Source organism: Haliaeetus albicilla, chromosome 8 (assembly GCF_947461875.1).
Source record: "Haliaeetus albicilla chromosome 8, bHalAlb1.1, whole genome shotgun sequence".
Classification (NCBI taxonomy): Eukaryota; Metazoa; Chordata; class Aves; order Accipitriformes; family Accipitridae; genus Haliaeetus; species Haliaeetus albicilla.
The window spans coordinates 35,874,506-35,886,593 of NC_091490.1; positions in this window are offsets into that span (position 1 = coordinate 35,874,506).

The window sequence follows — 12,088 nt, forward strand, 5'->3', positions numbered from 1 at the left end:
CAGGGAGAAATATATTTGTTTCTTCTGCCAGGTAGTCATTTGGTGTGTAAGCATGTCTATGCTCATTTAGCACGGGTGCTTATTGATGGTGAACCTAGCCCTTGGAAGTCTGTTCCTGCCTTAACTTCTTGGAAAGAGTTGCGTATGGGTTTGGGTTCCTGCAAACACAGATGCCACAGTGAAAATATGGGGGGGGGGGGGGAAATCCAAGCCCCGAAAGGATTGCTAAGAGTCTAAATACTGGTGCTGTGGACGTAATGAATCCTTGTAACTCAATGACTTTTTCTTAGGACTTGTTGATAAAGTTGTCTTAGAATAAAGTGACGATGGAATTGCTGTAAGACAGGGAAAGTCACTGCACGGTGTTATTTTACAGAGAAATAGCGTAGGATGAAGTGTATTGTAAAACACCAGCATCCTGGGGCAGGTTTCAAGGAGGACAATGTGTGAGGGGAGTAGGCAGGGAAAGAAGCCTTGGAAGGGACCAAAAGCGTTAGCAGAAGGAGCCCGTGTGGCTGGGCTGCCTGCGGGAACGGAGCTGCCTGATCATCCTTGTGCCTTGGGCTGGCCCTAACATGCAGGGGAGCCTGATGTCCTTCCACCTCACCGCTGGAGAAGTGTCCCCGTAGCTGTGGGCACGTCTGAGCCTCACAAGGGAGCAGCTATGACATGCAGAGGACCTGCCTTCCAGCCAGACTGCTTCCTATGTGGTCTCTGTAGGAACTTCTCTTTGCAGATGTAAGCCCGGGGTGGAGAAGCTGGTTTGCAGTCATTCTTAGCCCCACAGGGAGCTATGAACACTTATGTTAGCTGTGCTTACAGCACGTTATTCCTTAGCTCTGCACTTACACAGCACCACTAAGCACCTGCTAATGCTCTGGAGGATTTTTAACCATGCATAGCTTGATTAAATACAAACCAAGCCAGATATGCAAGGAAAATGTGGCTGTAGTCACATAAAATCTGCATGCCTGTAGCTAGATGTGGGTGACCGTAAGTGGGTGTTTTGTACCCAAGCAAGCCCCTGGTGATAACATCACATTTGCTACCTGTGATTGTCATTGTTGGAACTGGGTAGGGCAAATGCTCCCTCCAGGCATTAAAAATTTCCTTGCTGCTTTACAGAGATTAAACAAAAGCAAGGGATGTGTTTCCTGATCACAGGCAAGTCCCTCTGATTTACAGCCACGTGGGCAAGAGCAGAGCCACTTACACTTCGAGAGCAATTTATAGGAGCACAATGGCAATGAAACAGCTTTGGACTCTGCAAGGTGCTGATGAAATTCCTCCCTTGCACTCTGTTCCCACTAGGATTGGCTCCCACAGCTACTGCGCAAGTTGTTTGAAAATCCTACTGGCTTTGTTGAGGTTTAGGACCAGGTATACGCAAAGGGCTGGTGGCCCCAGGCTCCTAGGGAAAGGGGTTGTTTCACTGGAAATGCCCAGATGCTGGGTTCAGCCTGCCCCTGGGCTCTGCTGAGATGGCAGGTATTGGTGAGGCTGGGCTGGGGATGTTTGTCCCAGGGAACGGGCCATCTGAATTGCGTGTGAGGGCCAAGGCAAGAGAAAGTGTCGTTCTAAGTAAATTGTCAGCCGCCTTTCTGTGTGTCCTCCCCTCGCTCCCGCTTTCTCCTCACCGACATATCAGCGATGTTTATTAAGAGATGACAAGTCTATCAGGCCTCATAAGCAGCCTTTCACAAGGAGGAGATCTTATATCCAGAGAGCATCATCAATCTTGTCTCTGCTCTGCTCTGCTCTTCTGAGCAGCTGATAGCGAACAAGGCTCCATCCTCTTCCCCCCTCCTTCCCACCCCTTCCCCTCTCCTCCCCTCCACCAACCCTCTGCAGCACAGCGGGAGCCAGCGAAAGAGAGATTTGATTTGCATAAAGTGTTTCTGGTAAAGAGACAGAAGAAGTCGAGAGAAACCCAGCTTCTCTTGAAATGCAGCGCTGCTCTGGGAAGGCATCCCCCACTGCCTGGATCAGGGGCGGTCCAAGGATGCACCGTGAAATGCACCCCGATCTGCTGCCCAGGCAGCATGCAGCTGAAGACCTGTTAATTCTGGGGGGATCAGCACTAAGCAAGGTCAGCAGATAGAGGTAGAGACTAGAAAATCCTCCTGCCTAGCTGAGGTTGATGCTGTGCCGGTGGGAGCAAGGTGTAGGAATGGGGCTGTGGTCCAGCTGCGCCCTCGGGAGCGTGTATCGCTGCTGCCCAAGGAAGGGCCGTGCAGTCCTGCTGTGGCACATCTCTACAGCTCTGCAGTCTCTGCTGAGAGCTACGGCTCTTAACTGGGGGTATGGGCTGGTGGAAAAGGTACGCTGTGCAGAGCAAATTGGTAGAGCAGATGTGCTGTCCTTTAGTATGCAAGAGGAAGGGCCAAATCCAGAAAATAATGTGCAAGGGGTCAGAAATCCCATCTCAGAGCAGGAATCATCCCTTTTGTTTCTATTTTACAAAACTCATCCTATCTTATAACTTTTTTTTTTTTGCACGTTCTCCACATTTGAGGTGTGGTTAGCTGATGTGTAGGAAAACCAAGGTTACTTTCTCTCCCTGAGCAAATTAAGTTTCTAGTTCTTTTTTTCCTTTCTCCCTGTTTTCCACTTAGTTCTTTTTTTTTTCTTTTCTTTTTTAAATTCCCTTCCTCACCTCTGCTTTTGTCTAAAGACCCTGACTGTTTAGGACTAGATTTTGGGTGCAGATCCAGTCCTGAAAAGCAATGATATGTCAAAAGCCACCCAGTGTCTCTTTGCAGTCTTCCTTCCGTGACTCTGCTTGTACTCACAATGCTTTGGTCTCTGGGGAGAAGACATGGATTTACTTTTGGGAGCTTGTTAGGTAGCATAGCAGTGAGCTTATTCAACAAAGATTTTTATTCCCTGGTGTTTCCAAGAGTTTTGCAGCAGTGCTTGTGGCGGGGAGAGGGAGCTGAGTGTTCTGTGGGGGAGTGGGTTTTAACCTGTGACGGCTCTGAGCAGAGCCCTGTGTGTCCTCAGCTCCTTGCCTCCTATTGTAGGAGATGGCTACAAAATCACCTTTATCAAATATATATAATCCCCCAACCAAGGATTTAGGCTATCAGGCTTGCAAGTGTGGGACAAATGTTGACACATCGTGGTTAAAAATGTTGCTAAAACTCACATATCTGATGTGCTTTCTTTTTTGAACTGAAAACTGTAGACAGTGCCCCAGATATAATCAGGATGCACCTCACCAAGTTTTGCATAGACAGACAGTTTCTGTCTGAAGATGTATCAGAAAAGCTGGCGATTTCAAAGAGTTCCCATTAAAACTTTATGATGAGAAATTGAACACAGACCTCACAGAATATTCAAAGCATTAAAACTAATCCTGTGTGAAATTTCCCACCAATCCCTCCAGGAGGACGTGTACTTCCAGAGGAGGAGGCAGGAGTTTATGCTCCATTTTAAGACTCCTTGAGCACAGCCCTGACCAGGATGGCAGCAGAAGCTGCCTGTGTTAACAGATCCTCATGGGACATGTGGTGGAGAGAAATACGAGGCTTTCTTGGAGGCATTTGAAGTCTGATCTTGCTCCCTTGAGCTCGGTGGGAAATCTGTTAGCGCGCATAGCGCAGACTTGAGCATGGTGAGAGCTGGAGGGTACGGGGACAACTCTGCGGCTTGGCGTGTGTACCTGTGTGTTGGCGCTTGGACCCCATACTGCCAAACTAATTTGGCTTGTATTGAAAAAATGGCTGAGATAAGGAATTGGGAAGAGGAGAGGAGGAGGCAGAAAATGGCTTTCAACTAAAAAAAAGGCCTTTTAGAAAGGAGAGGATTTGCCACGTTAATTATTTAGGCATGAAGGGATGGCAGGAGTTGCACCAAGATCCATTTGACTCACTCTGGCGTTCGTGATGGCTCCAGCACTGGGTGTTTTAGTGGAAGGTGGGGGAAACTGTAGAGCAGGGGACTGTGGGGGTGACTTATTCCCATTCTTTTCTGTCTTTCAAAGGTCATTCGAGGCCCAAGGGTTTATGTCCCTTTCAAAATTCTGTAGCATTATGATTAGGTGTCATTAAACTTGCTGCCTATAATATGCCAACATTACCCTTCTAATGCGTACACATTCCCTTCTGTCCTCTTCCTTGAGAGCGGGGAGCTGAACAGCCTGACATCTCTTTCCCCTGTCTCACTCTGCCCTGCTGTCCCTGGATCCAAGGGCAGGCAGTGCCAGCACTGCGAGTCGAGGTTTGCTTGCCGTGCTATGGAGATGACAACTGATGCCACAGGTTTTGTTTTTGTGAGGTCTGTATTTTCCCAAAGGAAGCTGCTAGTTGATAGTGGACCTTTTGGAGGCAAAGCTGCTCGTTCCTGGCTTTGTGGGAAGAGCTAGACTTGCTGCAGCCTTGCAGCATCATTTCACCGAGAGGGGTATGCCCCATCCCCTGGATGCTGGTCGCTCCATTGTGGCTCAGCCTGGGCCACCAGCCAGAAGGGCAGGTAGCACTGAGGGAAATTACGTATTGCAAGTTCTCCATCACCGTTGCACCTCTGTTTTGGTATTCAGGTGGCTTCACGTGCTTCATGTCTCCTCCCCTGGAGTAAATGGGCACAGGGCTTTTCTTACGCCCATCCAGGACTTGGCTATTTATCTGTCTTTCCCCACTCCTTTGCTATTCAGGACGTTTATTTCCGCGGGTCAGGCCCTTGCTAGGAAGGGGCTGAGGTGGCTGGAACAGATCACCTATTGCTGTCTGGGTCTGTAGTTCATGTCCAGCTGGCAGTTTCTCAGTCAAACAGGCTCAGTGGCTCAGCCCCCCTCTGACAGCAATCCATCACGGGGGTATCGCAACCTCCCTGGGCAGGCACGGCCAGTGAGATGGGCAGCAGCAGCTTGGGAAAACGGAGCTGGAATTACCTTCCTGTCCCCTGGGACTGGCAGGCCGGCAAAGGTTGCTGCCAGGAGAGGCTGTTAGAGAGGCATGTGGAGGAGACCCCAGCGAGAGCCGATGGGCGGATGGAGACAGAGCTCAAGTCACTGATGCTACAAGTCCTTTGGCTGCAGACAGATGGGGTGCGGCTGCGTGTTCGTGTTTGCCTTGCTAAAATTGGAGGCCCGAGGTGCATAAGAGTCATCACTGGAAATATGTTGAAGATACCTGGTGCAAAATTGGGAAAGGGCAAGGCTGGGCTGTGAGCATGGTGGGAAGTGGAGGGTGGGAAGGAAAGAGGTGCAATATGCTTTTTTGGATCTGTGGGCTGTGCACAGGACATAAACAGGAGTGTTGGTTCGATGCTGAGGCCAGCACTGCAGGGCTTGGTATTGCAAGATGATCCAGCATCTGTCCTTATGGCAACAGCCACCCTCTGGCCAGGGGCTGAGCTGGAGACATGCTCTTCCTCTAGCTGGAGTGATAACAGGTCAGCATGGGCCAGATGCTGCCCCAAGGCTGGCATATAATACACATGTCCTTGGGCAGAGTTTTGTCTGCCAGTTAAAAACTATGCTTTATTAGTCCTAAGGCACAGGAGAGGCTATGCCATGCCAGCCAAGTTGTCTTACCCTACAGACCTTTCAGTCTCCGTGCTGCTACAAGTTGCTTTCCTTGGCAGCTGCATGGCAAGAGCCCGTCCTGCGCCGTGGAAGGAGGCTCTGTGGGCTGCAGGGAGACCCTGCCTCAGGTAGGCAAGGTCTGAGGAGCATGTGCAGCCACAGGGAGACCCTGATTTTTGTGGATAGTTTTGCTCTCTTGAGGAAAAATGTCTTTTTTTTTTCTTTTTTTTTTTTTTTTTTTTTTTCCCTGGGAAGTACCACTGCTGCAAGAGTTGGTATGGCTTCTAAAGCTGTTTGCCAGCTCATATGTGGAATCTTTCAGGTTTTGTCTTGCTGCCATTAATGAGGAAGAGGTGAGTTTGCTCCATCACTCTGTTAGCTCTAAAACACACATTGACTCAGGAGAAAGCCCCTTCCCGTATTAGAAATGTCACAGTGATAAGCAAGCCAACTTCATGGCTGGCTTTTGCTCAGTCTCTGAAGTTTGAGCACAGCGTTGGGGGTCCGGCTTCAAACACCAGTGTGGCTGCGGTTGTGCTATGGCTGATGGACCCTGCAGCCATTAATGAGCTCGCAGGAGCCCTCCTCTCTCCTCCGAAATGCTGTGGCTCACATCTGACCGTGGAGAGGAGCAGCTGCAGCCTCCAGGAGAGCCCGTAATGAGGCCAGGATCTCCAGCACGGGGCCTGCTTTCTGTCAGCTCTTGGAGGAGACCGTGGGTAATTACCTCTCCTGTCTGCTCTTCTCCGCTGCCGGCTTTGCTTCAGGTTCAAACACTCACTGACAGGGAGAAGGGTTTTCAGATACATAATTTAAAATTCTGATGGCATGTTGTCAGGTCAACATGCTGCAACATGGGAAGAGATTTTACATCATAAGGACTCCAGTGTCACTCTTGGCTATGCTGCTTGTCTGGCGCATTTCTACCTGTTTGAAGGGTACATGGTGGGTGGATTTCTGGCTGCCTTTGGATTTCCCTGCAGTGGGGTTATAGCTGTGCATTGTCTCTTCTCGTCAGACCTTTTGAGGTCTGTGGTTGCCTCCTCAGTCTGGTCTTGCGTTGGGGATCATGCAAGGTGCTTGAGTTTATTCTGTATTGGGCTGGATGAGCTGGAAATGGCAGGGACATCTTTGAAGAAAGAAGATTGAGAGGGAAGAAATCCAGGCTAGAAATCACTATAAATTGATGTAACCCTTCCTTTACCTGATGTTAGCACCTTTACAGTGGGGAAAACATTTTATAAGGGTTCAATATGATGTTTTATCAGGGTTTTTTTGTGTGTGTGTGTGCACAACCTTGGCTTACAGTTAAATCTGTGCTTTAATTGGTCTCTGTCTACAGCCTGTGCTTCAAGAGTTGGGTAGGGTACCCTTTGTTGTGCAAAGTAGCATCAAGTGTGAAGGGCATTGCCTGGTCATCAGAGAGAAGGATCCTGGTGGTAATCTCTTCACCTGCCTTTGGTAGGATTGGGAGGGACACTTTGCCCTGTCAACTGGGTCTTGCTCTCCTCAAAGCAGCTCAATTTCCTGGATGTTTTGTACAACCTTGCTGGAAAACAAGCCTAATCAAATAGCAGGATCTGGCCTTGTTGTGGACTGAGATAATTTTTTCCTGTTCTGTGTTGATGGACCAAGGACCTTTCTTTGGGATAACTGTGTCTCCTGGCCTTTCTTCTGGCCTGGAAGGGAGCAGTTTCTGGCTGTCCCAGTGTGACTTGAGCTGAGCAGACCTTGGTAAAGGAATGGCACAGATCTTCTGCAGAGAAGGAAGAACCTTGGTGTAAGCAGATGCAGAAGTGGCTGAAACAGATGAGTATTCTAAGCCGGGGGAGTAGGGTGGGTGTCTGCTGCCCATGAGCCAAATGCCAGAGGGAGACAAAGGGAGGAGGTGGTGGGGAAAGGAGAGCGCTAGCCTTTGCATGCCTGAGTGCAAATGTTCTGCTTCTGTCTCAGTGTTTTACCCTGCCTGTTGCCAGCCACCTTCCCTCCTTCTGCATGGTGTGCTGGGCATGCACTGCAGCATCTGCATTGAGCTGCCTGACTTGGGTCATCGGGGTGGCAGTCAGGGATGGACAGACGTACACCAGGCATGCCTGCACTGGAGCCAGGGCGGCAAGGCAGGCAGCGCTGCGGGCAAAACTGTCTCCAACAGTAAGATCCCTGCCCTGTCCCCAGATTTGGGGCTGTGGTTAGGAGTGAGAGCAGGGTAGTGTCTCTGCCTGGAGTGAAGTGATACTGAAACCTGATGTGGAGGGGCGGCGCAGCTATAAATCAAACGAACGGGATTTGGGGGTTGGCGGTTAGGTTTGTTAGGGGGGGTGTTGTTTTTTTGTTTGCGTTTTTTAATTTTTCCCTCCCCCCTTCTTGCTTTTCTCTAGGACTGTTACCCTTTCAGCCAGGAGATGGCTCTGGAGCACGCTGTGGAGCTGGGCACAGCTCAGCGTGCAGTAGCCAAAGCGACGGGGAGAATCTGCGACCGTCACCAGTTCACGATGAAAGGCAGATGGCCTTTCTTCTAGCTTCCAGACGGGATGCGTGCGTGTCCTCTGACACACATATGCAGAGGCAGCTTCAACGCATTTCCAAATGCTTCTGACACTGTGTGCTCTGATGCAATGTTTAGGAAGTGGGGAACATGCTTCTGGTGCTGGTAACATAAGCTTGGCTCAGACTGTCCTTTGGGAGCGGGGATGACTCCAAACGCAGCATCATACCAGATGTAGGCTGTTCTCAAGAGCTCCAGCCCTGCAGAGAAAGTTGTTGTGCGAGGCAGCCGTTCTGAGCTATGGAAAAGAGGAGCTGTCTTTGTGCTTGCCACAGTCCCCAGGGAGGATGTAGGACATGAGGGGCAAAGCAGGGAAAGCCTTGACAGAAGAAGCACAGAGGAGCAAAACTGCTATCTAGGAAGATATTAGCATCCCAGGCTTTGGAGTCTGTGCCAGAACTTATGCCTGGGACATACAGGGCTGCCAAGTCTAAATGACTTGCTCTCTGTCATCCTTGGTGTCGTGGTTTAACCCCAGCCAGCAACTAAGCACCACGCAGCCGCTCACTCACTTTGCCCCCACCCGGTGGGATGGGGGAGAGATTCGGGGGGAAAAAAGTAAAACTCGTAGGTTGAGATAAGAACAGTCTAATAGGACAGAAAGGAAGAAAATAATGATTATATTAATAATAAAATGACAATAATGATAACAAAAGAATTGGAATATACAAAACAAGTGATGCACAATGCAATTGCTCACCACTTGCAGACTGATGCCCAGTTAGTTCCTGACCCTGGCCAACTCCCCCCAGTTTATATACTGGGCGTGATGTCACATGGTCTGGAATACCCCTCTGGTCAGTTTGGGTCAGCTGTCCTGGCCGTGTCCCCTCCCAACTTCTTGTGCCCCTCCAGCCTTCTTGCTGGCTGGGCATGAGAAGCTGAAAAATCCTTGACTTTAGACTAAACATTACTTAGCAACAACCAAAACCATCAGTGTGTTATCAACATTCTTCTCATACTGAATCCAAAACATAAGCTATAGCAGCTACTAGAAAGAAAATTAGCTCTATCCTAGCCAAAACCAGGACACTTGGGCAGCACTATGCAGCCGAGCACCTGACAAATGGAAAACTCTGGGCCTTAGTCCTCCTGTGTGAGGAGAACAAGATCACGGTAGCCTAGGGCTCTCCTTGTGGTTAAAGCTTTGGGGTGCCCTGGAAGCAAGGAGTCCCTGCTCTTCTGTTGGTACTGTGGTATGGCTCCTAGTGGTCTTGTCTATGCTGAAGACTGTTGCTTGGGGAGAACTTGGCAAAACAAATCCACAAAACCCACCAGATGCATCTGGGGGCCTGTATCAAGGTGTGTGCCACCCCTGGGTGTGCTTCTGCAAGGAATTTAGAGGAGTTAGCCCTGGAAATCTAATTTACTCTGCACTTTGATCTTCCCTAGGAGCTCAGAGAAGAGCTGGAGGGACCTTTGATTGTGAAAATTGGAATTCACATTTTGAGGAGCAAGAGGGATGTTGAAAGTCAAGCAGGCCAGGGCTCCTCAGAAGATGTTTGAGCTGGCTTTAGAGAAGAAACGGGTCTAGAGCTCACCTGGACCAGAGCAGAGATGTGTTCAGTTTGTTTCATGGAAGCACCACCTGGGCTCTGTTTGGAAGGTCAGAAGAACTAGAGATCCTGGTGCTGGTGCAATTGGTTTCCCTCATCCCATGGGGAGAGAGGGCTGTTAAGTGAGAAGCTGTGTCCCATGACAAAAGGGAGAAGAATGTTGTGGGGGACATGGAAAGGCCAGAAGGAAGCGTGGCAGCTTGAGACTGAGGTGTGTTGGCAAGAGCTGAGCTTTCAAGGATTTTGAAGTCTCCCCTTCCAAAACCTTTTGATTCCAGTGACCTACAACTGTCAAGGCAAATCTTGGTACTTGTTTACACAGGAAGCAAAATCTCCTGACCTTGTGCTTGGTTGAGTGGGAGGAAATGGTAGACTTTAAGGACGTGTCCCTGACACTCACTTGGCATGGTGGCTGTCCCGTCCCCACAGGGTCTGGCCAACCCAAGTGTGGCAGTTCATGGCTCTCAGCATGCTGCAGCCTCTGCTTACGTGTGAGATGCTGTCGTGGCTTTGTGTGTGTGCTCTGAAGACCTCGTCTCCTCTGACTGATGCTGGGTCAGGACAATGCCTTGGAGGAGTTGCCTTCGCTGGCAGAACAGTTGCTTGTTTGGATGGGGACAAGTTGTGCTCAGCATAGCTGTCAGCTGGTTGTGGGGAACCCTGTGGTGTGGCAACAGTGTCCTTACTCCCAACTGCAGTGTCAGGCTGCCGCAATTAGCGGCTGATTTGCGTGTGTGCCCTAGTCGTGGGAATGGCCAGAAGGCATTGGGTCTGTGTTAGGTGGCTGGGTCATCAACAAAGCACAATATGATCCCTCAGGCAAGATGTATGAGTTTGCCTACACTTCTGCAGGCTGAAGAGAATCTGTAGCAAGCAGAGGAGGGCAGAGCATGCTCACTTAAACCACGCTTTTATGGAAATGCATAAATACAATGCTATTACCGAAGCAATGGGAGCCTTGCATGCTGGTTCAGAGCTTGTCATGCTGCACGCAGAGACCATCCTGCCCAGGAGAAGGTCTGACAAAGCTTTGTGTCTTTATCTCCAGTGGCCCAGCTGTGCTGTTGGTGGTGCAGGCCAGCCATTTGGTCCCCTTTCCAACATCTGGGATTAATGGGGAGCCTTGCACTGTCTTTGTGGGCTTGGAGATAAGTTCAAAATGATTTGCCTGTTGACCTGCAGAAGTCTGTGGCAGGACCAAGGACTGCAGCTGAACCTCAGCCTTCTCTGCTGATTGCCCATTTGCAGCCAGTTGAGTTTGGTTAGGAGCCAGGGCCTGCAAATGGGCCCTGCTGTGAGCTACTATTGTTTACTCTTCATATCCTATTTAGAGAGGCAAAAGTTGAACGAAGAGTAAGGGCTTTAATTCAGCTCTAGAGTCTCTGCTCTTTACTGACTTGTGCTTTGCCAGTGCTGTGTAGAGTGGAGAAGGAGGGTTGTTCCAGCACCACTGGTCCTAGTCTTCAGTCTGGGAGAAGACTTCTGAGAACACACCCCAATCCCAGGCCCTGGCTTGCTAAATGAGTTGGATCTAGAATTATAGCTGTTTTTTTTTTCATTGAGGTCTATAGGGTGAGATGTACCTCTGCAGTCTGAGATAAGTTGCAAGTATTGAACTGAAAAATCCAACCTTTTTGCCATATTTCAAAGTCTGCAGCGAAGACTGTCTGATTTCTGCTGGTCGATGACTTCTTTTGGAACTAGAGAAAAAGAGAAGAGATTCCCTAGGCTCCATGTGAGGTGCAACTGTAATTCAGTCTAGGTTGCTGGATGCAGAGTCCATTGTGGGCTATTGTAGGAATATGTGCTCTGCTAGGGTTAAATGCTTACATGAAATCAATAGAAGTTTTATTGCCACCACGTGATTTCAGCTGGAAGTCTGCCACCCGTAATAGAAGCTGTGTTAGGTCTCCCCCCTCCAACTACAGGACAGATATATTAGTCTAGACAACTGAAAAATAGTGGTATATTGGGAGGCTGCGTTTTCATTATGTAAATGGAGCTCTACAGGAGGATTAATTGATTATTCAGTTACTGTGGATCTGTCTTGGATGTCCTGGCAAGATGAGAGAACCTGATGGAAGCTCTCCAGTGATGCTATATGGTAGTACAAAGGAGTCCTTGAGCATCCCCTGCTCCCCTCCAGACAATGCACAGCCTGGGCATGTCGCACGTTGCTCTCCTTACAAGGGGACTTGCTTCACGGAATGGTGTAGGTGTCTTCACACTTTATGACTGGTGACTATATCCTGGTACGGGCAACAAAGGCTTGCAAGCGATAGCCAGAAACAACCTATTTCAGTCTACAGCCATGCTGTATGGAGGGCCTCACCTGTTGACTAGGTCTTGCTGGTGGCAGCTGGAGACCATCCAGAAGGCCCATGGGGAAATGCATTGCTGCAAGTGCTGGGAGTTGTGCGAGAGAAATCCACTTCTGGAGATTTGCTCCTAGCTGAAAAG